General features: G+C 38.9%; 1 long non-coding RNA gene across 2 annotated transcripts; it reads right to left on the reverse strand.

Moving 5' to 3' along the window:
- Nucleotides 1-6,269: 6,269 nt before the first annotated feature.
- On the reverse strand, nucleotides 6,270-24,026 carry LOC143661905 (uncharacterized). 2 transcript variants are annotated; one of them, XR_013164955.1, is made up of 4 exons: nucleotides 23,897-24,026; nucleotides 17,868-18,034; nucleotides 9,836-9,888; nucleotides 6,270-6,727 (listed from the first exon to the last, which is right to left on the reverse strand). It is a non-coding gene; the product is annotated as an uncharacterized LOC143661905 (long non-coding RNA). The 2 variants fall into 2 exon arrangements; XR_013164954.1 differs by lacking the exons at nucleotides 17,868-18,034; nucleotides 23,897-24,026 and adding an exon at nucleotides 17,706-17,861.
- Nucleotides 24,027-25,975: the final 1,949 nt, after the last annotated feature.

Raw genomic sequence — 25,975 nt, forward strand, 5'->3', positions numbered from 1 at the left:
GCTTCTAACCATTTGAAGGCCTCTCATTTTCCTAAGCCTCCTAAGTCAGCCCTCTCTGTATCTCATCCTCTTCCTGGCCCTAGCCTGCTTCCTAACTCTCTTCACCCCTCCCTAAGAAAGTAATTCTGCCCTAGATGCTTTCATCCCTCCCAACTCTGTTGCTTCTGATGCAAATGCTCCAGATGTGTGTCTTCTGATATAAAGTAATTCACATGTTTTGCATTTCAATATTCACTTACAAAAATTTACCAATGTCCACTCTTCAACAATCTTCAAAGAAGTCTTTTGTGTCCCAATAACAGTCGAGGTCATGAAGTGCTCCAGTGTTTGCCAATAGGTAGGCAGACACTGTCTCTCATTTTTCCTTTAATCTCTGCTTTCCTAATCTCTCATGAGGTTGGGTATCCTTTCAAGTGTAATTGGCCTTTTGTAATCTACTGCATATTAACTTCTCCCATGCCTTGACATTTTTCTATTGGGTAGTTTGCCCTTCTTTTCTTTAACACTTATTTATTTTGCAAATACTTTTTCCTCAGAGTGTTGTTTGATTTTAATATTCTTTATGCTTTTTTCATTCTGCAGAAAGCTTTCCTTTTAAAATCATCAAAACTGATCTTTCCTTAATGAGAAATGAAAAAATGAAGTTTTATGTCTTCCTTGAATCTTCCTTAGACCTTATATTGTCCCCATATCAAACTTCTAAAAGAATTCTCCTATAATTTTTTCTAATATTTTTATAAACTTAGCTTTTACATTCAGCCCCTTCATCCATCAGAAAAATTATTTTTCTATACAGTGTGAAGTATAAATTTAGCTTTATTTTTTTTCAAATGAATGGTCCATTGACCCAACATTATTTTCCAGAAAAAAGGAATCCATCGTTTCCCACTGATTTAAAACGCGGCCTTCACTTATATTAAATTCCTGACATTTAGTTCCAGAGCAAACATTTATTCAGCTCTGCTGCACACAGAGTTCTGTGATAGCCTAGGCTGACAAATGAAATCCATGCCCTCCTGGACTCTATCTCTCTTAGCCATAGGTACATGTCACTGTTAGATCTTAACTTTTCCAAATCTAATGGGTCATTTGCTTTCTAAGAATCTTTAACACCTACTAAAGGTAGTTCCAACTGGATAAATTATGTAAAATCTTAACATATATTTTATCACAAAATAGGAACAAAGAAGGATCATCTTTAAGAAGCTCTGAGGCTTTAGCATGCCCTCATTACAGACCAGTCTCAGTTTTCTTTTTACTACTGGCAAAGCCCTGGTACATCGTTTAGCAGTATGAGCAAGAACACAAGTCAGGAATCACATGCCCACAAAGGAAACATATCAGTCCCCTTCCACCCCCACCTCTCCCCTCCCCCCGTTCTAGTTTGCTAGCAGCCAGAATGCAATATACCAGAAACAGAACAGTTTTTTAAAAAGCAAATTTAATAAGTTGCTAGTTTACAGTTCTAAGGCCAAGATAATGTCCCAGTTAAAACAAATCTATAGAAATGCCCAATCTAAGGCATCCAGGGAAAGATACCTTGGTTCAAGAAGGTAGATGACGTTCAAGGTTTTGCTCTCTGCTGGAAGGACTCATGCAACATCTGCTAGCTTTCTCTTCCGGCCTCTGATTTCATGAAGCTTCCTGGAAGGCATTTTCCTTCTTCATCTCCAAAAGTGGCTGGCTGGTGGACTCTCTGCTTCGTGGTCCTGTGGCGTTCTGTCATCCTTCTCTGCTCTCTCAGACTCTCCCAAGGTTCCTAGCTGGTAGCCTCTGTGGTTCTCTCAGCCTCGTGACTCTGCTCGGCTCTGCTGTGGCTCTCTCATTGTTCTGAAAAGGCATCCTGTCCAAAAAATGTTTCCTCTTTCTAGGATCCCAGTCAACTAATCAAAACCCACCGGGAATGGGTGGAGATGTATCTCCACCTAATCAAATTTAATACCCACTTGATTGAGTCACATCTCCATGGAGATAAGCTAATAAAAGTTTCCAACATACAGTACTGAACAGGGATTAGAAGCAGCAGCTGCTCTCACAAGATTGTTTAAGATTAAACCATTACTTTTTTTAGGGTACATAATTTCTTTCAAACCGGCACACCCCCCTACACTTTCACGGTGTATTGGGGGAACAGAGAGAGGAAGTTGCTGTATGGTTACATGAAGTCACAACCAAGGACCCTTCCCTGCTTGCCCCTTAAATTCCCTCCTGGTGGCATCAAGTGAAATGGGCTGATCTCATGTCAGACCCAGGAAAAACACGAAGGATTTTTGCACTAACTTAAGAAAAATTCCTGACGAGAATACCTTTATTCTTTTAACATATATGGAAATAGCAAATGTATCTAGCTAAAAACATTTTTAACATTTTTATTTGAACTTGAAATTTAGCAGTCTACACCCCGTTTGTTCTGCAGGTAGAAGGGGACCCACAGGCAGATTCTGTTATGCCAACAGTGCTTTTTGTTTAGGGGTATTCCTTGTAAATAATTGACATCTCTAAGGGTCCAAAGTAACTACCCTAAATTAAATTATTCATATAAAAACTTTCACAACTCCATTGGAAAGCGAATCTTTATTTCAGGTATTGATTTTTTTTAACTTTTTTATTGTATAATATAACAGATATACAAAGCAAAGAAAGGAAAAAATAACAGTTTTTAAAATACTCTCCAAAAAGTAGTCATAGGACAGATCCCAGAGTTTGTCATGGGCTACCATACCATCCTCTCACATATTTCCTTCTAGCTGTTCCAGAATATAGGAGGCTAGAAGGAATAAAATTTTTTTTATTATCACAATTGACTTTGCTTTTTCTTTTTTGTGAAAAATAACATATATACAAAAAAGCAATACATTTCAATACAATGCAACAATTAGTTGTAGAACAGATTTCAGAGTTTGGTATGGGTTACAATTCCACAATTTTAGGTTTTTACTTCTATCTACTCTAAAATACTGGAGACTAAAAGAAATATCAATTTAAAGAGTCAGCAGTCATATTTGTTTGTTAAACCCTCTCGTCTCTGTATAACTCCACCATCACCTTTGACCTTTCTATCCCACTCTTTAGGGGTATTTGGGCTATGGCCATTTTAACTTTTTCATGTTGGAAGGAGCTGTCAGTAATATGGCATAGGGAGATAAGTACTGATTTTTTTCTTTTCCATTATCCCTTCCTGAAATCTTTCTACCTAAGCCAAGGTGACAGAATGGAGGCTTTGCATATACCTGAAGACTTAAAAGGAGACACGCTCTTGGAGTGATGTCTTCCAATGTTTATGATCTTGAGAGGCACCATTTTCAGTTTTTGGAAGGTCTTGTCAACTTTGAATGCTACACCCTGTGGCTACTCTACCAAGTGCTCTGACTCTCCCCTCCTTCTCCTTCTCTCCCTCTCCCACTCCCACTATTCTGATTCATCAGTAGACTCGAACTGAACAGAGAAGGACTAAGGAAACCCACAGCAGAGGCCAGACACAGAGAGGACACAACTTTGTGGAAGCAAAAGCATAAGAGAAAGGGCCAAGTGTCTGGACTGGAGGGACTGCCCACCAAAGATTGGGAATGGCAGGAGCCAAGAGACAAAGACTAAGGTCCTTTGCCCCAAGATTTTTAAAAACATATTTTTATTGTGAAATCTTCACACGTATACAGTTGATTCATGGTATATAGTTGATGGCTCACAATATCATCACAGTTGTGTATTCATCACCATGATCATTTCTAGAACATTTGCATGACTCCAGAAAAAGAAATAAAAAGAAAAAAGAAAACTCTCATACATCCCATACCCCTTATGCCTCCCTCTCATTGACCACTAGTATTTACATCTACTACCCTTTATCCCTGCTATTTTTTATTTATTTTTACTTATTTTTTATTCATCTGTCCATACCATGGATAAAAGAAGCATCAGACACAAGGTTTTCACAATCACACAGTCACATTGTAAAAGCTATATACAATCATCTTCAAGAATCAAGGCTACTGGAACACAGTTCAACAGTTTCAGGTACTTCCCTCTAGCCACTCCAATACACCATAAACTAAAAAGGGATATCTATATAATGCGTAAGAATAACCTCCAGGATAACATCTCGACCCTGAAATCTCTCAGCCACTGAAACTTTACTTTGTCTCATTTCTCTCTTCCCCCTTTTGGTCAAGAAGGCTTTCTCATTCCGATGATGCCAGGTCCTGGCTCATCCCTGAGAGTCATGTCACACATTGCCAGGGAGATTTATACCCTTGGGAGTCATGCCCCATGTAGAGGGGGAGGGCAGTGAGTTCACCTGATGAGTAGTCTTAGAAAGAAAGGCCACATCTGAGCAACAAAAGAGGTTCTCTGGGGGGTGACTCTTAGGCATAATTATAAGAAAGCTTAGTTTCTTCTTTGCAGTAATAACTTTCATAAGGTTGAACCACAAGATTGAGGAGTTGGCTTATTGAATTGGTTGTCCCCAATGCTTCTGAGAATATCAGGAAATCCTCAGGTAGAGCAATTTAATATTTCTTCCTTTCTCCCCAGTTCCCCAAGGGGACTTTGCAAATATGTTTTTATTCTTTGTCCAAATTACTCTGGATATCAGAGCATCACACTAACTTGTAAAAACCAATAAGATCTCACTCCTTATTCAAGTTTCCATGTAATTATGGTGCTCAAGTAAACTGACCATACATTTAAATTAGATCATGTGCTACCCAAAATATAAATTTTGCACCAAATTAACATGTCTCTTTGATCTCAAACAGAAGTTGAAGTTTTAAAATATAGACTCTATCATCTTTTACCCTGTATTCTGATTTACCTTAGTCCTGTCCAGATCAGCGTCATTCATATCTCTAGTTGAAGTCTGATCAGTTTTTCAACTTTTTGTTGAAAAAAAACATACCCACGGCCAGAATCAGAGTATGGACAGCAAGCAGAGTAGATAAGAAGGAGATGCCCAGGCCTCTTCTCTGTGCCTTGTGTGATGCGAACACTTGATTCTGAAATAATAACTGACCACACATTCTCTAAGGATCTATGTGCGGGCTTTGTCAGCTAAGACCGAGACCATATCTGTAGGCGCCTGCCTCCCATGAAAAGAGCTGGGGTTAGAGTAGTAATGGTCAAGAAGAAGATTCTGGAATTCTGATCCAAACTGTGTAATTCTGAACATTTCTAGAGTCCAGTTCTAATATACCTCCCTACGTGCATCCCCCAAATAACTCTGCTATCAGCTCCTGTTCGGATAGTACTTTAATTTTTTTTTTTTCACATAGGCAGGCACCGGGGATCGAACCCGGGCCCTCTGGCATGGCAGACAAGCATTCTTGCCTGCTGAGCCACCGTGGCCCGCCCAGTACTTTAAATTTATTGCGGTATCTGCAAAGGACATTTAAAATTTTTGTTCCTCACAACAATATTGTAAGGTAATAACTATTATGCCGAGGTTGTAGGTAAACAAATTGATGTTACTGCAGTGACATACCCAATAAAAATATGATTTGAAACTAAATCCTAAACCCCCAACTATGCTCTTTTAACATGATGCCAAATTGTCTCCTGAAATTTTTGTCAGAAATTATCTAAGATTTTAAAATCTGAGAACATTTTTTGAAGTTATTTTAACAGTAAGGGCAACTATAAATGATTCCGGAAAAACCGTCTTCCTTTGTACTGAAGAATTCTTCATATCCACTGCTTCTGCCAGAACTGGAAACCCACGGAACTGAAAAAGGGAAGGGGGCTGATACAGATGTCAGCTTGCGTCTTTTAAGAAGTCTTTTTTAGAAGGACTAAGATTAGAGAAATATCACACATGGTTCCAAACTTAAGCCTCAGAAAATGATGCTATCACAGAAATTTACAGACGATCTGTGATGAGCAATTAACATTTTTTAAAGTATATTCAACAAATACATTTTCTCTGGAATGTGTCTACCCTTGTTATTTATTTCTGTATTTCAATAGCTTTCTTCCTTTAGGGGTGCCTTTTGTAAGTTATTGACACTTCTAAGGGTCCAAAATAAATTAGTTACACAAAACTTTCATAATTCCACAGAAAAGCAAATCTTTAGTTTAAATATAAATTTTCTCACTCAAAAATAGCACATGCTTGTTGATAAAAGTTTAAATATTTGGAAAGACGTATTAATAACTGGGTTGTTTGAGAAAAAATTAAAGGGAAATTGAGGAGAAAACGCAATTGTTGACTCTGTTTTTTCTCTCCCCCCGCCCCGCCATGTGGGGACCTCCTCCAAGAGGCAGGATTATTTATTACTAATCTTGTTCATTTTTTCTTTTTCACTAGAAGAAAATATTTCTAATGCGTTTGAGAGGTTTAAATTCTAGTGAAATTTTCAGTGTTTACAAAGTCATTTCATGTCCTTCAGAGATAAATGAAACAATTCCCTAATTTGTATTATTTCTATTATTTTGTTCTGCAGGGGTGGGTTTGACTGTTCCTTACACAGAATAAAACCTGCACAATAATTTTCTTGAAAAATTCGTGGGCACAGATGGTGCTATTTTGTCACCTGTTTCATTGTCCCTGTTTGGATGGTGACTTAATTTTGTAGATTGAGATGCTTCTGCTTCGCCCCTTTGCTGTGCCCTTGAGAGATCCCCAGGGATAAAGTGAAGAAATGAACTTGCAAATTTTTCTTCTGTGACTGTACACAACATCCTCTAGCACGTGGACATATGCTCTGCAAGCCTTAACAGCTTGGTGTTTTGCATCCTGCAGAGACAAAAGAATCATCTCAAACCCTCTTAGAGCCAAGGGACCCAGAATAGAGAGAAAGATATTTAACTGGGAGAGAGAGAGAAAAGGACAGAAAGGAAACATTTGGCATGTCTCCAAAACTTTGGTTTTAAAGCCCGGATCGTTTCTTGAAAGGCACCTTTGGGTAAGAGGGCCCGTGATTTTTCATGTCTTTGGTTTCCTTCCAAGGCCTATTTTGGCGGTTGCTGCTTGGCTCATCCACTCCCCGGCAGCACAAAAAGAAGACACCAAAGTTTCCAGTGCCCTTTCAGAGAACAAAAGGGGGCCTGTCTCCCACTGATAAATGACTTGCTTTAGCACCTGTAAGTCTGTTTTGTGTTTCATGTTAATCTTTATTCACTGCTGATAACAGCAAAGGAAAATGAATCGTGACAGCATGATGTGATTTTACAGTGTCCAGTGGTAGAGCTGCCCTAATTGTGAGCATATGATTTCTCAAGAGCCAAATTTTATATTTAGTCCATCGCCTCTGACAAGCCTACTTATTCAGCAGTTGCTGATCACTGAAGCATTAGTTGCTTTTCTTCTAGGATTTGAGCGAGATGGAGTTTATTTTCTAGAAAGCAACTTCTGCTAAGCCGGGGAGTCACCATCTCTTGGGCTCCAGAAAAGAAAAGAGAAAACAAAAAAACAAAAAAACCTGTTGCGATAGCAAACAAAGGCCCTTGCGCTGGAGTCTTGCAGGAAGGCAATTCCAGTGGTGTTTAGTTTCAGACTAGAACTCTAAGGTCATAATTTCTGGCCAACACTGGCTCTCCCAGATGTCTTTGGTCAAGTTAATCACAGTTTGCCTGGAGGTTGCGTTTTCAGGTAATCCATCATAGAGTAATGGTAAATCAAGAGCTCCTTCTAGCTGAAAGCTGGGAGTTTTTAGCTCAGCCTGAGGCTCAGGACAGTTTAACCCAAGCCCCCCCAACCTCTATCATTTTAGTTTTGCAACTGAGGCCGATTAATGACTCTTTCACAAATGCTGAAGAAAGCTCAAGAAGTTGCTTTTCAAATGAGCATGTGGATTTATAGCCATTTGCATCAACGGGAACAGGTTTGCTGTTTTAGAATCAGTGAAACCTGATCTTGTGACAGAAGATTTTCATCTTAAATGGGAAGGACCTGACATCAGGCTGCTGCGTCCTTAGCCAGACCCCAGGGAGGCCTGAAGTGCCTGGTTGGTGCTCTCAGCGCTAAGAAAGAAGAAAGCATGTTATTCCTCTCTCCTGGTGGATTTTCTCAGCTCCCTCAATCCCCCTTTAGTCTGGGTCACTTTTCTCCAGCCTGAAGTTCATCTTTTTCCGGATTCACATGTAATTTTACAATTATTTTCCTGATCCACTTTTCTAACCATTAGGTTAGAAAACCTGGTATTGAAAGAATAAGTGAATTCCCATCTATAGTATAGGGGTTTTAGAGCCTTCTGCCCAAAATGTTATGTACACAAAATCTGGTAAAATACATATTAAAATGTTTATATTTGCATATACATATAAAAATATATATATATACACATATGTACACACTACTATTGTAGTGTGTTGATTACATGTATGGTTTCATTTATTTTTCACACTAGCATTGTGAGTCGGATACTCTTATTATCCCTTTTTAATAGATGAGGAAACACTGAAGCGAAGTAACACAGGGTCCTAGGCCCTCTGCATTGCATGTGCATAGCCAGGATCTGAACCCCTGTCCAACCAGCTCTAGAAAGCACACTTTCCATTTCAACTTCCATGTGCAGGTTATGAGAATAACCTGGGATTTTCTTCCCATACCCCATTCTGACCTCTTTCCATGGCACACTGGCCAGGAAGTGCTACTGTAGGGTCCACAAAAACCTTGCTCATGGCACTGGTGTAACTGCCTGGTTTCTGTCCCAACTGAGCTTCCCAACGGTATCTCCTGCAGCTGGGCAAAGTGGAATGGTCAGGGAGACAAATAAGAGCCAGGCTTTTCTTTTATGTCATAGTATCCCAGAGATACGAAATAACTCTATGTGTGAAAGAGACTCAGAAACCTTCGTTCTTTGAGGCCACAAAACTATGTCCTTATTTGTTCAACAGGAAATAACAATGATCTTCATAAAAGAAAAGGATAGGGGAATTAAGACAGTCATTTCTATATGTTCCTCAAATTATGAAAAGCAAATATATTTTTCTTGCATTTTACCCAAGAGTACTTGTAGCCAAAGAACTCCTTCCAGCTAAACCTCAAAGTCAATTCTCAATCCCAGGTACTCTCTGTTGCTCATTTCTTTTTTTCTTTTTTTTTTTTTGCATGGGCAGGCACCAGGAATCAAACCCAGGTCTCTGGCATGGCAGGTGAGAACTCTGCCTGCTGAGCCACCATGGCCCGCCTTGTTACTCATTTCTTGCTGTTTACCTTCTCTCCCCCCAATCTCCTCCATGAAACAAAAAGCTCACAGTTTTGAGGCAAGTCCAAGGTTGAAGTATCAGCAAAGCACTGCTTTCTCCCTGAAGACCCTGGCCTTCTGAGGCCGCACACCAGCCATCCTTGGTCCTTAGTTTTCCATCACATGGCAAGGCACATTGTGGCATCATCTCCTTTTTTTCTTTTTTGCAGATTCTGCTGACTTCCAGCTGCCAACTAGTCCCTGCAGCTTCTCCTGCTGCATTCAGTCTCCTTTGCTTTGAAGGACTTGAGCTGTGTTGGAGTAAGGCCCACCCTCATTCACGCGTTAACGGATAACATCTTAAAAGGTCCTGTTTACAAATAGGTTCATACCCAGGACCAGGGATTAAGACCTGAATATTCCTTTTGTGGAGGACATGATTCAATCCCCAACACCAGGCATCATTAATTCATCATAACATGGAGCTCGTGATACAGCCGCCCAATTGCCAATGCAATTGATTAGACTTGAGGCAAAAGTAAAACAATAATAGCATGATCAAAGAGTTAAGTTCTGATCATCGATGTCTCTTGCACAGCTTCTCTCTCTGAATGTCCTTTTAAAATCCTTCCCTCAGGCAGCTGGGGTCTGACGACCAGGGAAGGCCATTCATGCTCATGAGAATCTAAGGGTGGGATGGACAATCAGCCACCTACCTCTGCATGGCTCCTATTCTCAGTTCCATGTCCTTCCTTGGGTTAGGCACTTTCTGTTTGAGAAAAGGACAGTTGAAGAGAGGGTGCTAGTTAGAGAAAACTTGTATTACATTAGTAAGCAGGAGCTTTTTCTGAACAATAAACGTATTTTCCTGAAATAGTTATTTCTGATTCAGGGCCCCTGATTCTCATAAAGTTAGAAATCAGGAACCCTCACTTAATATTTTATTGGTTGGATGATTTGAATGCATGTTAATCGGGGAAAAAAATCTCCTAAACTTTCTTGTACAAAGTTGAGGATAGTCTAGTTGGAGATATTAATATAGTTATCCTTTCCCCATCAGGGGTCAACCTGAGAAATTAATTGGGAATTTGGGGGGAGTCTTGCAGATGACCAGATGACACGCCAAGGCCAGTGGACAATACACAAAGGCTAGAAATGTGCAGGACTATTATTTGAAAACAGCATTCTGGTAGACTCTGGCATTATATGAGAAAAGGCTGACTCCTTATATGATTCCTTAAAAGGAAATGAAGGTGAAAGGTCTACCCATATGGATTTTCAGGCTAGCCAAGGCTGAATGGTGTGTGTGTGTGTGTGTGTGTGTGTGTGTGTGTGTGTGTGTGTGTGTGTAGTGTGTGGTGGCTTGGATTTGTGTACTCCAGACAAACATGTTCTTAATCTTAATCCATTCTTGTGTTTGTGAACACATTGTAAATACGATCTCTTCAAGATGTTCCTTCAATTAAGGTGTGGCCCTGCTGAATCAGTTCCTTATAAGTAGGACGAAATTCAGAGAGAGAGAGAGAAAGAGAGAGAGAGAGAACCATGTCAGAACCTAAACATCAATGATACCCAGAAGAAAAAGGAGAAGATGCTACCATATGCGTTGACATGTGACAAAAAAGCCAAAGAACCCCAACGATTGCCAGCTAGCCGGAAGATACCAGCCCCAGGAGGAAGCAATCCTAACCTCTGAAAGTATAAACCAGTAAAGTCCTGTTGTTAAACCAGTGCATTTGTTTTAGCAACAAGGTATTTCTTTCAGCAGCTTGGAAGCTAAAACAGTGTGTGTTTAATTGCCAGCAAAGTTGTTAAGGGAGCAGGCAGAGAAATAGGATGGACAGAGGGGCGTAACCTGCTCTCCATAAGAGTATAACTCTTCCCATAACTCTTTCCCCAAATATTTTCAGAACAACTTCACAGCCCACAGGAAACTGAAGATTGTAATTCTTCACTGGTGGCAGGAAAAATATCCTTGCTCCAAGATGGCCTCTGACTGTGATTCGGGGGTTCTTTCTGCATGCTCACAAATGGAGAATAAGGAAGTAGCTAAATGGAAGGGCATCGCATGTTTGTTGTTTTGAGAGGGTGCCTTATTCATCGCCTCTTCTTGGCTTTTCAAAAAACAATAATTATCTTCTCATGATAAAAACACTCAACAAACTAGGAATGCAAGGGAATGTCTTCAACCTGATAAAAGCCATCCGTGAAAACCACAGCTAACATCCTACTTAATGCTTTCTTCCTAAGAACCTGAACAAGGTAAGGGTGCCCACTCTTGCTACTTCTATTCCACATTATACTGGAAGCGCTAGCCAGGATAGTTAGGCAATAAAAAGAAATAAGGGGGGTAGTGGGCAAGGGTAGTTCAGTGGTAGAATTCTTGCCTGCCATACGGGAGAACTGGATTTGATTCCCAGTCCATGTACTTCCTAAAAAAACAAACAAGCAAAACAAACAAACAAGCAAAACCCAAACAAACAAAAATTTAACAAATGGTGCTACAATAATGGGATACTCATATGGAAAATAATGAAATGTAACCCTACCACACAGCATTCAAAGAAAGAAAAAAAATCAAAATTAGAAAGGAAGAAGCAAAACAACCTTTACTCACAGATGAAATGATCTTATATACAGAAAATCCTAAGAAATCCACTAAAAATTTGTTAGAGCCAATAAACAAGTTCATAGAGACTACAGGATATAAGCTCAATATACAAAACTTAATTGAATTTGTATACATTAACAATGAATAATCCAAGAATGAAATTAAGAAAATAATTTCATTTACAATAGCACCACAAAATTTAAAATATTTAGGATTAAGTTAACAAAACAATTTCAAGGCTTGTACACTGAAAACTACAAAATACAGTTGAAAAAAATTTAAGGACTTAAACTAAATATAAGGACATTCTTTGTTCATGTATCAGAAGACTTAATTTTGTTAAGATGTCACCGATTCACAAATTGATTTACAGGTTTAATGCAATCCCTGTCAAAATTTCAGTTGCCTTTTTTTTTTTTTCCAGAAATTGACAGATGGTCCTAAAATTCATATGGAAATGCAAAGGATCAAGGATAACCAAAACAATCCTGAAAAGAAAGAGCCAAGTTAGAGAATTCACACTTACTGATTTCAAAACTCACTTCAAAGTTTATAGTAATCAAGACAAGTGGTTCTGGCATAAGGAAGGACACGGAGATCAATGGTACACAACTGAGAAGCCAGAGATAAACTCTTGCATTTATGATGAATTGCTTTTCTACAAAGTACCGAGATAATTCAATGCCAAAGAACAGTCTTTTCAGCAAACGATGTTGGAACATTTGGATATCCACATGTAAAAGAATGAAATAACCCCTAATGCACACCATAAACAAAAGTTAACTCAAAATAGATCAAAGATCTAAATGTAAGAGCTAAAACTATAAAGCTCTTAGAAGAAAACCTAGGCATAAATCTTCATGACTTTAGATTCGGCAATGGTTTCTTAGATACGACATCTAAAACATAAGTGAGGAAAGAAAAAATGGACAAATTGGATTTAATCAAAAAAAAAAAAAAACTTTTGTGCTTCAAACAACAGCATCAAAAAAGTGAAAATACAACCCTCAGAACAGGTGGAAATACATGAAATCATTTATCTCAGAGGAGACTTGAACACGTAACATGTAAAGAACTCTAAACCTAACAGCAAAATGACAAATTTTAAAATAGACAAAGAATTTGAATAGACATTACTTCAACAAGGATCTACAAATGTCCAATAAGCACATGAAAAGATGCTTAATATCATTAGTCATTAAGGAAGGGCAAATCAAAACCGCCATGACTATTACTTCATACCATGAGGTAATGGGATGGCCAAAATAAAAAAGACAAACAATAACAAATATTGATGAGGATGCAGATAAGTTGGAAGCTTCACACATTGCCGGTGGAATCATAAAATGGTGTAGCCACTTTGGAAAACAGTTTGAAAGTTCTTCCAAATAATAAGCATAGAGTTACCACCTGACCCAACAATCCCACTCTGAGATATATTCCCAAAAGAATTGAGAACATATGTCCACACAAGAACTTATAGATAAATTTCATTGCAGCATTGTCCAAAAAGTGGAGACTATACAAATGACCATCAACTGAATGGAGAAACAAAATCTGATCTATCCGTGGAATGGAATATCATTCAGCTATAAAAAGTAATAAACTACTGATACATGCTACAATGTAGATAAACCTTGAAAACATTATACTAAGTGAAATAAACCAAAAGGAAAGGCTACATATTGAATAATTATATTTAGTGTGACATATTCAGAACAGGCAAGTTAATAGGCAAATACATTAAAAGCACTGACTTGTACATTTTAAAACGGTAAATTTTATGGTATATGAATTATGGTTCGATAAAATTGACATTAAAAAAACAATTACTTCCTAAGCAATTGTAGGTCTTGATTTGTCATTTTACTTTCATTTCGTTTTTTTAAAGATTAATGACAAAAATGAGAACTTTGTTATTTCTGTAGTTTATGCATATATCTCTAACTTCTGCCCTGTAGTTTCTTCTAATTTGAGAGTTGATTTGATTTCAAAATAAGAAGCCCAGTACATGGAAAATCATAGCATATTACACACCATTTCACACTCACTAGTGTTTTTATAAAGACAGAATTTGTCCAACCCTCATTTTTTCGACCTACTACCCTGTGCCAGGTACCACATGAGTCTTCCAAAAATTACCTAAGCGCTAGAACATCCTTGTTCTCAAGAAGCTCATAATTTAGGAAAAGCAATAAATTACACAGATGATTACAATACAGTGTGGCGTGTACAATGATAATGAGCTGTATGGAGTACTAAAGTAAGGGCCCTCTCATGCTGAAGTTCTCAGATGAAGCAAGGCCTGAACTAAACCTTATTAGAAACAGGAGTTAAAATGACGAAGGCAGAGCAGGAAGGAGTGAATTTATTTTGCAGTTGATAAAGAGTCGTTAAAAGTTATTCATCAGGAAAGTATGGTGTTCAGATATCCCATTAGATACTCTGGTTTCTGGTGGAAAATGGCATTGAGAGGGTCAATTCCAGCAGGCCAGGTGAGACGTCACGAAGGCCTGAGTCGTATATGGGGAGCAGGATGGAAAGGAGAATTTGAGAAACAAAGTGGAAGGCAGGATTAGGGAATGGGCAGATCATAGTTCTGTTAGATGTTCATGGTTTCAACTTGGTGGTCTCACTGAGCAGGGGAGCCTGAAATGGGGTCAGCCAGAGAGAGGAGGATGCTGGTTTAGGAAGGAAGAAGACGATTTTAGTTGTTGGTTAGAGATATGATAAATCAGTGCATCCTATTTCAAATACAAATAAACAGATATCACAAGGTTGAAATAAAAGGTAAAGAAAATAACTCCTGTGATATTTCTTATGCTCATTCTTAGAATTATTCTTGCCTTCCAACTGCTTTATATTTGTGTTAATTCTCAGCTGATAAGAATGAATCATTGGGTCTCAGGAACTGGTTATTGAGTGTTATCAGGCAGAAGAATCCACGGCCTCTGTCTGGTAACAATTTGGTGACCCTCCCAGGTGATTACTTAAATCTCTGGAGCCCTAGCAGGACAGCATTTTGCCATCCTCCTCTGATTGCATCACTCTTCAAAGTAATCTTTAAGGTTGAATATTATCACTTAAACTTAGGAGATGGTGGAATAAGGCCAGCTGAGATATGGAAAAGTTGTCTGGAAAATACTTTCTCTTTTAGGTTTCCAGCCTGAGAAAGACAGTTCTTTCCAACACTGAGTTTGTGTTCTAGTTTGCTAACTGCCAGAATGCAAAATACCAGAAACAGAACGACTTTTAAAAAGGGGACTTTAATAAGTCATTAGTTTACAGTTCTAAGGCCAAGAAAATGTCCCAATTAAAACAGGTCTATAGAAATGTCCAATCTAAGGCATCCAGGGAAAGATACTTGGATTCAAGAGGGCCAATGAAGTTCATGGTTTCTTTCTCAAGTGGAAGGGCACATGGTGAACACAGCGTCATCTGCTAGCTTCTTCTCCTGACTTTCTGTTTCATAAAGCTCCCAGGAAGCATTTTCCTTCTTCATCTCCAAAGGTCATTGGCTGCTGGACTCTACTTCTTGTGACTATGTCATTCTGCTCTGCTCTCTCTGAATCTCTTTCATTCTCCAAAATGTTTCCTCTTTTGCAGGACTCCAGAAACTTATCAAGACCCAGCCAAATGGGTGGAGACATGTCGTCACCTAATCCACCTTAACAACCACTCATGATTAAATCATATCTCCAGGGAGATGATCTGATTACAGTTACAAACATACAGTATTGAATAGGGATTATTCTGCCTTTATGAAATGGGATTTAGATGAAAACATGGCTTTTCTAGGGGGCATACATCTTTTCAAACCAGCACAGTTTGTTTAAAAACATTGGCTCGAAGCTAAATAACAGGTATCAAAATGAGGCTGTTACTTTCTTTTATTTAGTAAATCGTGATTTCTAAAACTTATGATTACAAATGGAAAATTACTGCCTAGAGAGTGAACCTTGTAGCATAGTGATACAGAGAATGATTAGGAAACGTAATGCAAAGCATTAAGAGCAGTGCTGCTCTTATCGTGGGAGGTGAAGGACAGCAGATAGTGAGAAGCCTCAGAGGGGAGCTCCATGTGTGAGAAGACAGCAAGGGAGTGAGAATGCAGACAGATTTGAGCTACTGCAGGCGTACATCCAAGAAATATCTACAGTGAAAAGGAGTTCCACTGGCTCATAATTGGCAAAGCATTGTGCATGAATACAGGTATTTGCTGATGGCATAGAATACAAAGTCTAGAAGAAGACTCAACTTCAAATGATAACTTATCATTGTGCTGATTTGAAAATATTATATACCCCAGAAATCCATGTTTTAATCTTGATTCAATCTTGTTGAGGAAGCCATTTTTTTTTAATCCTAATTCAATACTGTAGGGAAGAAACTTTTGATTAGATGATCTCGAAGGAGATGTGGCACACCCCTAATTGTGGGTGTGACCTTTTGATTAGATGGAGATGCAGCCCCACTCATTCCAGGTGGGTCTTGATTAGTTTACTAGGATCTTTAAGATGGGAAACATTTTAGAGACATCTCAGAATGGACAGGAGCCTTAGAGCCTACAGAGAGAGAGCTGATAGAAACTTCAGAGCAAAGCTGATGCAGATCAAACACTTGGAGAGCAGAGATGCAGATATTTGGAGATGCTTGGAGCCCAGCAGATGTCACCATAAGATGTTAAACAAGCCAGAACCTGGAGAGAGCCAAGGGAAACCAAGAGATAAAAGAAAGCCTCAGAGAAGCAAAGTGAGTAACTCCAACAGGAACAGAGGCTGAAAGCAATGGAATCAGGAGTAAGGGACCAGCAGGTGTTAGCCACATAGCTACCCAGCAGACTGAGGATTTCTTGACCCATCAACTTTCCTTGAATTATGCCATCTTTCCCTGATCCCTTAGTTTGGGCATTTTGATAGGCTTAAAACTGTAAACTTGTAACTTACTAAATCTCCCTTTGTAAAAGCTGTTCCAGTTCTGGTATATTACATTCTGGCAGTTGCAGACTAATACAGTCATATAATAAAGATAGGATAGCAGGTCAGAGAGATACAGTCTTTAAAATAAATGGTAGGTGATAACTGAGCAGGCTTTGGGGAAATTTTTGAATGAGTACTTGATAATACAGAAAGAAGCTCTCCAAATTGTATGCATGTTAGATATTTAGAAAATGAGAAAATAAAATTTCTATGAAAATGTTTTTTTTATAATTTTGTGTAAGGAGGATTTTCTAACTATGACTGAAAATTTAAAATGTAGGGCATAGGGTGGGCCATGGTGGCTCAGTGGTAGAGTTCTCATCTGCCATGCTGGAGACCTGGGTTCGATTCCTGGTACCTACCCATGCAAAAAAAAAAAAAAAAAAAAAGTAGGACACAAAAATAGAAAAATTGTTATGTAAAAATAAATAATTCTACATGGTAAAAGAGAAAAACACTAAATATAAAGTCAACAGAGAAACAATAAAATGGGAAAAATTAAAAAAAAGATTGAATTATTGGATTTAAAAAACAGACAATAAAAATACAAGGTTGTTTTACTCCTCAGTGGCAGTCAGATATCTTGATCATGCTTTGTGATATGTCTGATCAAATCTCATTTCTCCACGTGGCCACTTACTGTGACTTTTATCTTATTCTCTGAGTTACTTGTCCTTTCCTCACTCTTTTACCCTCTGTAAGTACCAGCTCCCTCTTTCTACTTATTTTTTCTCCCATTTAAAGTGGGCACATATGAAGAATGTTAGTTAAAATTAGATCATCATATACAGATAAAGGTTAAAATAATATAGACACTATATTTAGTAGCGGGTCTCTGATCATTACAACTCCACATGAAATGATCTCCCGAGTACTTTAGAAAATGCTCAGTTCTTTAGATAAAGAGAAGCCACACATTCTATATATGTTACAGCTATTTCTACAGGTAAAGTGACATATAGCTTGTGTGGGTGACAAATATGCTTGGTTCATTACCAGTGAAAGGCAAGTTCCCCAGAATAGAACACGGGTACTTATTCCAACACTGCTTTGTGGTTCTTCCAAATGTTTACAAGACAAAAGCAATATCCAGTTGCACTTAGCTTCCTACCAGAGAAGAAAGTTTGGGAAAGTAAACATAATTAGGCAAGTGGACACCTTAGGACACTGGCTTAATTCAAGTGAGCTGGGAGGGTCTTGTGATTTATGACATCAGGTGTGATGTAATGAAAGGAGCCCAGACTGGGGAGTTGGAAACTCCAGTCTGTCTCCCACTAGTTGGGGTTTATCATTCAAACTTTCAGGATCTGCTTCCTTAAAAATCCCTGCAAAAAGAGAGGATTATATCAGATAATTCCGGCATCCTTTTCCCCTTAAAGTCCGTTCATCTGATTCATGAAATATGGGTTAAGCGTTTACTCTGTGTTACTGTGGAACTCAGTGCAGGGAGTGCAGTCATGGGCTGCAGCTTGTGGCATCCTCATATAAACACACGCGCGCGCGCGCACATCTAACCAGCCTGGCTCTGGGAACTACTAGGGCATTGTGGTAACGCATCTTTCCATGAAATGATGCTCATTTCAGTTTCTACCATGATCCACGAGCAAGTAGGTTTTGCAACAATTGTGGCCAAACACCTTTTAGATCAGTTAAATGTCATAGCTTTCTCATGTACTATAGCGGTGAATGCAACCCAATGTACTTAAAAGTTACACTGTTGTTTTTCTGGGATGTCATGATGCTGCGAAGCACTTGGAAATGGAAGGGGGGCCTGGTCAGTGGGGGATAAGTGTGATATCTTTGGGGATATTGCGATAGAGGGCCCTCCTCCAGGTTTCCCACAATGATTGAGATATAGCTTTCTGGCCTTGGTAGGCCTGCAAGCTTTGAAACATTTTAAAGCTCAATGCTCTTTACAAAATTACATACTATTTCAGACATACAAAAAAAGTAAAAAGGAAATGTAAAGGCTACCCTTGTATTAACCATCCACCTTAAGGAAAACATTACAAATACAGTGAGTTGCCTATGGCATTGGCCCAGTTATATATATTCCTCTCCCTCTGAGGAGACTGCCACCTGGCATGAATTTTTTTTTCTCAAATTAAATCCTACATGTAACTCCTTTTTCAAAAAAATTATAATCTGGAATTGTGGATGATGACAGGTATCTTATAATTTTTTCTGTGTGATTTTTTTTTAATGGGATATCCTGCAAGGATGTGCCATCATTTTGTCACCATTTTTTCAGCCCTTCCCCGATGGCTAGCTACTCGGACAATTTCTAGCTCTTGATTTGATAAATGGTAAACAAATAAGTATATACTTATTTATTTGTGTTTTTATTTAAACTCTTAGTTTGCCAAGGCTGCTATCATAAATACCACAAATGGTCTTAGCTTAATGACAGGAATCTATTGGCTCATGGTTTTGAGGCTAGAGGAGATTGAAAATCTAGTTATCAGCAAGACTTGTTTTCCCCCTAAGGAGAAAAACAAGGATTACTGGCTGCCAGCAATCCTTGGGATTCCTTGACTTGTATCTCTGCCTCCCATCACATGACCAGATCCCCTCTTTTCATCTATTCTTCCGGGTTCCGCTGACTTTGGCTTCTCCCTCTGGCCTTCTCCAGCTTTCAGTTTCTTGATTTTTCTCTTTATAAGGCCTCTAGTAATGATGGGATACATAATTCTACCTACTGCAATATTCTAGTATGCCATAGCTTTTATTTTCAAAAGGAAAGATTTCAACAAGGTGCAGGGGCTGGGTCAAAAGGTGCGTGTATTCTTTTAACAGCTATTGCCAAATAGTTTTCCAAAAGATATTTAATTTGAATTTAAGATTCTACTCCCAAAACTTTGTTAGCAAATCTTTGAATTGCCTGGAACATTTTGAAGACCACTGCTACGAACTTCGAGCCACTCTGTTTCTGAGGTGACTGCGGATACATTTGAAACTCTGTAAAACATCTTGTATCCCAGGATTCGAAGTAGAGGCAAAAAGAAAAATGGCTGCCAGATAGTAGGAAATGAGACACAGGTCTGACATGGTTCTCCCGACTCTGTCATTGCTCTGTCCACAATGTTTCCTCTTTTAAAGGACTCCAGCAAACTAATCAAAGCACACCTGGAATGGGTGGAGTCACATCTCCATCTAATCAAAATTGGTTGTGTCACATCTTCACGGATATAATCTAATCAAAAGATTCTAATCTACATTATTGCATAGGGATTAAAAGAAACCTTGCTCCCACAAGATTGGATCAGGATTTAAACATGGCTTTTCTAGGACACATGATCCTAGGACACCTTTGGGTGCTCATTTTGAACTCTACCCCCCATATATTGTCCCTGCATTTATTCAAAAACTCATGAACTCTCAGGGAGTTGGGGTTCGGGGATGGACTAATGGCCTCTTAAAAATGCACCTGAGTTCCCCTTCGCTGTCCCCATAAATAAATGCAGTACATCACTAACAAATCTCCAGACCGTCCCAGAGAAATTAAATCTTAAAAAAAAAAAAAGAAGAGAGGAAGGCAGGCACAGAGAAAGGGTAGCAAAGACAGAGATGGAGAACCATCACCTAAGAGAAATTTCAAATGTTCAAGAGTTGGACGCTTCATGACTCTGTGTCATTGGGGAAACTTTTGGAAAAATGGCTCTAACTTGTGCCAAAACTCAAAGTGCTGAGATTAAAAAGAAAAAAAAAAAGCAGTTAAAATAAACAACTAAGCCAACAAACAAGTAACTCTACAGGGTCAAGAAAGGCCAACGTTGAGATGCACTCAAGAAATCTCTTTTGGATCAATCGGTGCCATTGTTTATTTAATCTCCAGATTCCATCACATGTGGCAGGCAGGAGAGCACGGCTTTTCTTTTCCACTGCAACAGTGCAAAACATAGGCTGGATCCAAGGAAATCATGCCAAAATCCCTGGCAATGTATCACTTTTTTGTAAGCCCTGTTTTGCTTTTGCACTTCATGGTAACGTTCACAGCTGTCGAACGTGGCTTCAGGCTGTCTGACTCCCTCGAGAGAATTTATGTGTTTTTCTACTTCCTTTCCTTATTAGGAGGCAGGAATCTGCAACACCTATTAGAACAAGTATGCATAAAGGGTAATGACCATACAATTTATGAGTGGTCTGCTCTTCCTCAAATGGACCATCAGACTCCAGAGCAGAGGCCTGCACCCATGTTTGAAAGGGCCTCTGCTTTCCAGCAGCAGGTGGGCCAAGGCTATCAGGCTGGTGAAAGAAGACACTGGCTCTTGCTTTCTGCTGCAATGGGGCATGGAAAAAGGACCGGCATACAGATTATGATTTGAGTTGAATCGATATTAAATATTAACTGACCAAGGTGAACAGGATTCCAATAAAGAGAAAACATAAGCCACAAACAATGCCATAATAGCTCTGTAGCAGGAGGGAAAAAGACACACACACACACACACACACACACACACACACACACACACAATATGGGCAGGCCATGGTGGCTCAGCAGGCAAAAATGCTCGCCTGCCATGCCAGAGGACCCAGGTTCAATTCCCGGTGCCTGCCTATGTAAAAAAAATATATATGTTATATCTCCGAATATATTTGTTTTCTTTGAAATGGAAGGGTGTGGGGGTAATTGTTTTTCTTCAAGTCCTGTGTTCGGAAAATTAGCCTTTTCCTTTGAAAGTACGGGAAGTGATTGTTTCTTCAGAGTTTCCAGGAATAAAAATGTAGCCATTACAGAGAAGCTAAGAATGAGTTACCACACTCATTTGGGCCTGATCCCTTATCAAAATTCTTAAACAAGGGGGCAGGAAAAAGTTGCGGTTTCTAATAAAATTCATGTCACCAGCCCAAAGAGGTCAGGCTGGAGAAATCCACACCCACCCCTTCCAGATATCATGCTAAGGTTTGGGATCCAGACAGAAAGCTCAGAAGAAGAAAATATTTGGGGGCAAATTAATTTTCTGTTAAAATCACATGTATAGTCAAGAAAATGTAATCCGTATGTTTGTTTGTATGCTATATAGTGGGGTCACATTACATTGTTTTTCCATGTGAGTATCCCGTTATTGCAGCACCATTTGTTGAATTTTTGTTTGTTTGCTTGTTTGATTTTTGGAACATGCACAGACCAGGAATTGAACCTGAGTCTCCCACATTGCAGGCAGGAATTCTACCACTGAATTACCCTTGTGCCCCCTAGTCCATGTATTTTTTATTCATTTCACATTGAGCTCATCAACATGTCTTGTGTGAGCCATTTGATGTCCACCAAGCTCGCTGAGTCATTCTTCTTCAAGACAGAAAATCATTTTTGGCCATAGAAGGTGGATTCTAACCTTAGATGGGTTAGATTCAACTTGAAACTCAACGTCTCAAGGTGCGAGTGGGCTCTAGCTCAAAAGAAACATAATTGACTTTATTGAGAAAGAACAGGACAAAGGCCACATGGATTTTATTTGTGCAGTTTTTAAGGTGAGGGTAATTTTTGGGAGAGGCAAATGACCAATGTCCTCTTGAATTTTTGAGCACCTTTTATACTGTATAATGATGAATGTCGTTTAAATATGTTCTAGCTAGTATATTAAGTTATACTTCTCCATAATCAGTTCAGCTTTTTCTTATGAACTCTTAAAGGTTCTTCTTCTTCTCTAATGTCATATATGATCTTCCACCCCATGGATTATTCATTTTAAATCCCATTCATTTCCAGCACAGTACCTGGAACCTTCTACTAGGTGCCCAATGAATGTTGAGCTGAACTGAAATTACATGTATTTTCAGTGTGCTGACCATTTACATAGCAATATGCCTCCAGCTTACATGCCCTTAGGTCGAATATCATGCGCTTTTAAAATCAGAAAATAAGCATTCTATGTTGAGAAAATAGAAGAAAAACCCCAAAGTACAAATTAGTTGGCAGGAATTCAAACCTAAAAAGTTGGTATATATGCTGATTAGTTCCTCTCTTCTACCTACTGTCATATGGCTTTATTTAATTTGAACATAACCCTGGCAGGGAAAAGGAACCTGTTTTCAGGTTTGTTCAGAGCAGTGGCAGAAGGAGAACATTTCGTTGTGATGTGTCAAGTAACTAAATCAGGTCCCCCTGACATGTTCACCTCAAACTGCATAAATCTCTCACTGAGCAGCAAATGAGCCCTGTGTCTGCATTTCTGACTAAACTCCTGGCTTATTTTCACATTTTGCTCACTCATTGCAAGTAGACTAGCCAAAACTGCTAATTAAAGAGGGAATGATTTATTTCATAACTTTTCTTTTCCCTTCAGGAAACATAAGTCAACTCCAGGCACATCAAGTTTACCTGTCTTTATTCAATAAATTACACCCACCTCATTAATAGTTAATTAGGAAAACTGAAAAGTCCGTGACAGAACCTGTGGGAAGGAAGGGGTCACAGTACACAACGGTCTTAATCTGATGTTATTTACGGCTTTTCTGAGACCCAGGTGCCTAGTTCAGAGTTTGAGCCTTGGCTCAGCTCTGATAGACTCACAAAGCAAATTCTCTCCTGTCCTACTCTGTTGCAGTGACTCCTACATTACTTTCTTCCTTGTGAGGTGAGAGGATGGGGAAACCTGTCTTCAAACTTCCTACAGAACTGTTTTAAAATTAAAACACTATGGGAACCAAAAATCTGGAAATTAATAGTCCTTCAGTGTATATGTCTCTCCATCAACAAACATCCCTCAGGTTTAACCTTCATGGATAGGATACTCTTTTTTTTCTCTTTTAATGATAGAGAGGGGCCCCAAAGCATATACACAGTTCTCTTAGCCTTTCCATATATAAATATTAACTGGAGGAGATCCAGATCATGCCAGCTCGCCTGCTTCTCTATATATGGCAAATCAGTTCATTGGTGCAATGCAAAAAGCAAATATATGAACGATTAGAGAGCTAAAACTAATATCCACTTATGGGTCTTTGGCATTTCATGCAATTCACTAATATCAGACCCAGGAGTGATACAGGCTAGACTGAAACTTCTCAAACTTTAATATTCACACAGATCTCCTGAAGATTTTGTGAAAATATAGACTCTGATAAGACTGGGGGTGGGACCCGACAATCTGTAGTTCTAACAGGCTCTCAGGTGCTGCTGGTTCTGCTGGTCCATGGAACACATCTGAGTGGGAAGGGACCAGGAAATATCACCCGCCTACCTGAGCTGGATAGTGGGTCTGATAGCATTAGCGTGAAAAGGTATAAATACAAGGCTGCACTGTACAGTAGACTCCTCCATCCGTGAAAACTATCTTCTAGAACAGGGTTCGGCAAACTTTTCCTGTACGAAGTCAGTTAGCAAATGTTCTCACTGCTGCAACAATTCCACTCTATTGTTGTCTCACAAAGGCAGTGTTGAATGTATGTAGACAAATGGGAGTGGCAGTGTTCCAGTCCAACTTTATAAAAATATAAGTGGTCGGCCAGCTTTGGCTAACAGGCTGTGATTGCCAACTCCTATTCTAGAGCAATGGCTTCCCAAACTTCGAGTCTATATACCCAGAGCAGTATAACCCCTGATATATGTACATTATAAATTTATAAATTCTGTACGTGCCCTACCACATTCATGCAAAAATGGAAAACAAAAGAAAAAATGTTATCTAGAAACTGTAATCATTTTTGTGCATCCAATTGGAAGAGTGTCTTTCCTTCTCTTGGGTGGGCAGTCACCCAGTGATGGCAAGAATTTAAAAATACTAGTTTCTCAACAAAAATTATTGCATCAGTAAGAGTAGTCTGAGCAGTTCAGATGTTTTTTGGAGATATTAGAACTTAGAGCAAACATTGTATATAAGTGAAAGAAAAAACCTGAAAATAACTATTCAAATTAATGTGGTGACGTCATCACAACTCCCAGCTATTTGGAAAGTCTTACGTGCCAGCAATTGAACTAAGTACTCTACATGTTATCTTCTCATTTCATGCTCACACAGACCTACGAGGCAGGGACTATTCTTATTTCCATTTTACAGGGGATAGAACTGAGGCTCAGCAAGCCTGGTACAAGGGAAAACATTTCCTTATGTAGTTAGCTGGTTAGTTGCAATATAAAATCATGTCTGCCTGATTACAAACCCTGTTCTTCACTCCTGCTTTTCATTGCGCCATCATTTTCCAAATTTTTAATATTTATTATACTGATGGAAAAATCCCACCAGTTATAACAAATGGGGTTAGGCTACGCCCACCTGTACCCCTTCCTCCTGCCAGATAGTCACAATTGGAAGTGGTGATGATACAAAGTCTCTGCACTAAGGGAGAGTGACAACAAATTTCAACAGTATTGCTGGTTTCTTTGAAGAACTTGCTGACTAGCTATGTAGTGAGAATTCTCACTCATTTAATATTGGCTTCCAAACAGTCATGGGCTGAAAACACATTTCCAATGCATGGCCTGTTGAACCACATGCCTATGGCTATTTCCATGCAAGGAAGAGTTGATTTGCAGGGTTAACAGCTTTATTCACTCTGCAATGTATTCTTCAAGATCTAAATCAGTAACATAGAGCCTATCCGTTTATAAATATGGGTATTTTTGTGAAAGGAAGGCCTAAGGATTATAAATCATGGCACTTCAGTTTAAGAGAACAAACTGTTGGCATATTGGAAACCTGTTATTTCAAAATAAGTGATGCATCCTGGTAAGTGTGTGGCAGTTATATGATGTGAGGCACTGATATACAGACTGAAGAGTCTGTCAATAAGCCTGGGCCAGTTAATCATGAGCTACAAATCCAGGGCGAGAAAATATTTTCAACAAGGATGCTGGGAATAGGAGTAGAGATAAAACTGGAAATAAAGAAACGAAGGTGATGAGACCTATATCTTGAATACAAAATCAGAATTTATTATCTGAAACATACTCTGACACATAGTCCTGTTTTCAAACATTCCATTGTCCTGGAAAACCTTGGGTGTATGATTTCCGTAGTTTTAGTAATTGATAATGCTCCTCAAAATATGGGAAATTTCGGGAGATGCGAGGTTGGCTCAGAGGCAGAATTCTTGCCTGCCGTGAAAAAAAAAAAGTGGGATATTTCAACACTTTTATAGAAATAAAAATTTCGTTTTTAGGTCAACATTCTTCCTATTATTGAATAGCCTTTTTTTTAAACTGTTTTACATTTGAAGTCTAATTTGTTGGATATTAGTATAGCCACTCCTGCTCTTTTCTGGTTGTTATTTGCATGAAATATCTTTTCCCAACCTTTCACTTTCAACCTATATTTATCTTT

The sequence above is a fragment of the Tamandua tetradactyla genome, chromosome 2, assembly GCF_023851605.1.
Source record: "Tamandua tetradactyla isolate mTamTet1 chromosome 2, mTamTet1.pri, whole genome shotgun sequence".
NCBI lineage: Eukaryota > Metazoa > Chordata > Mammalia > Pilosa > Myrmecophagidae > Tamandua > Tamandua tetradactyla.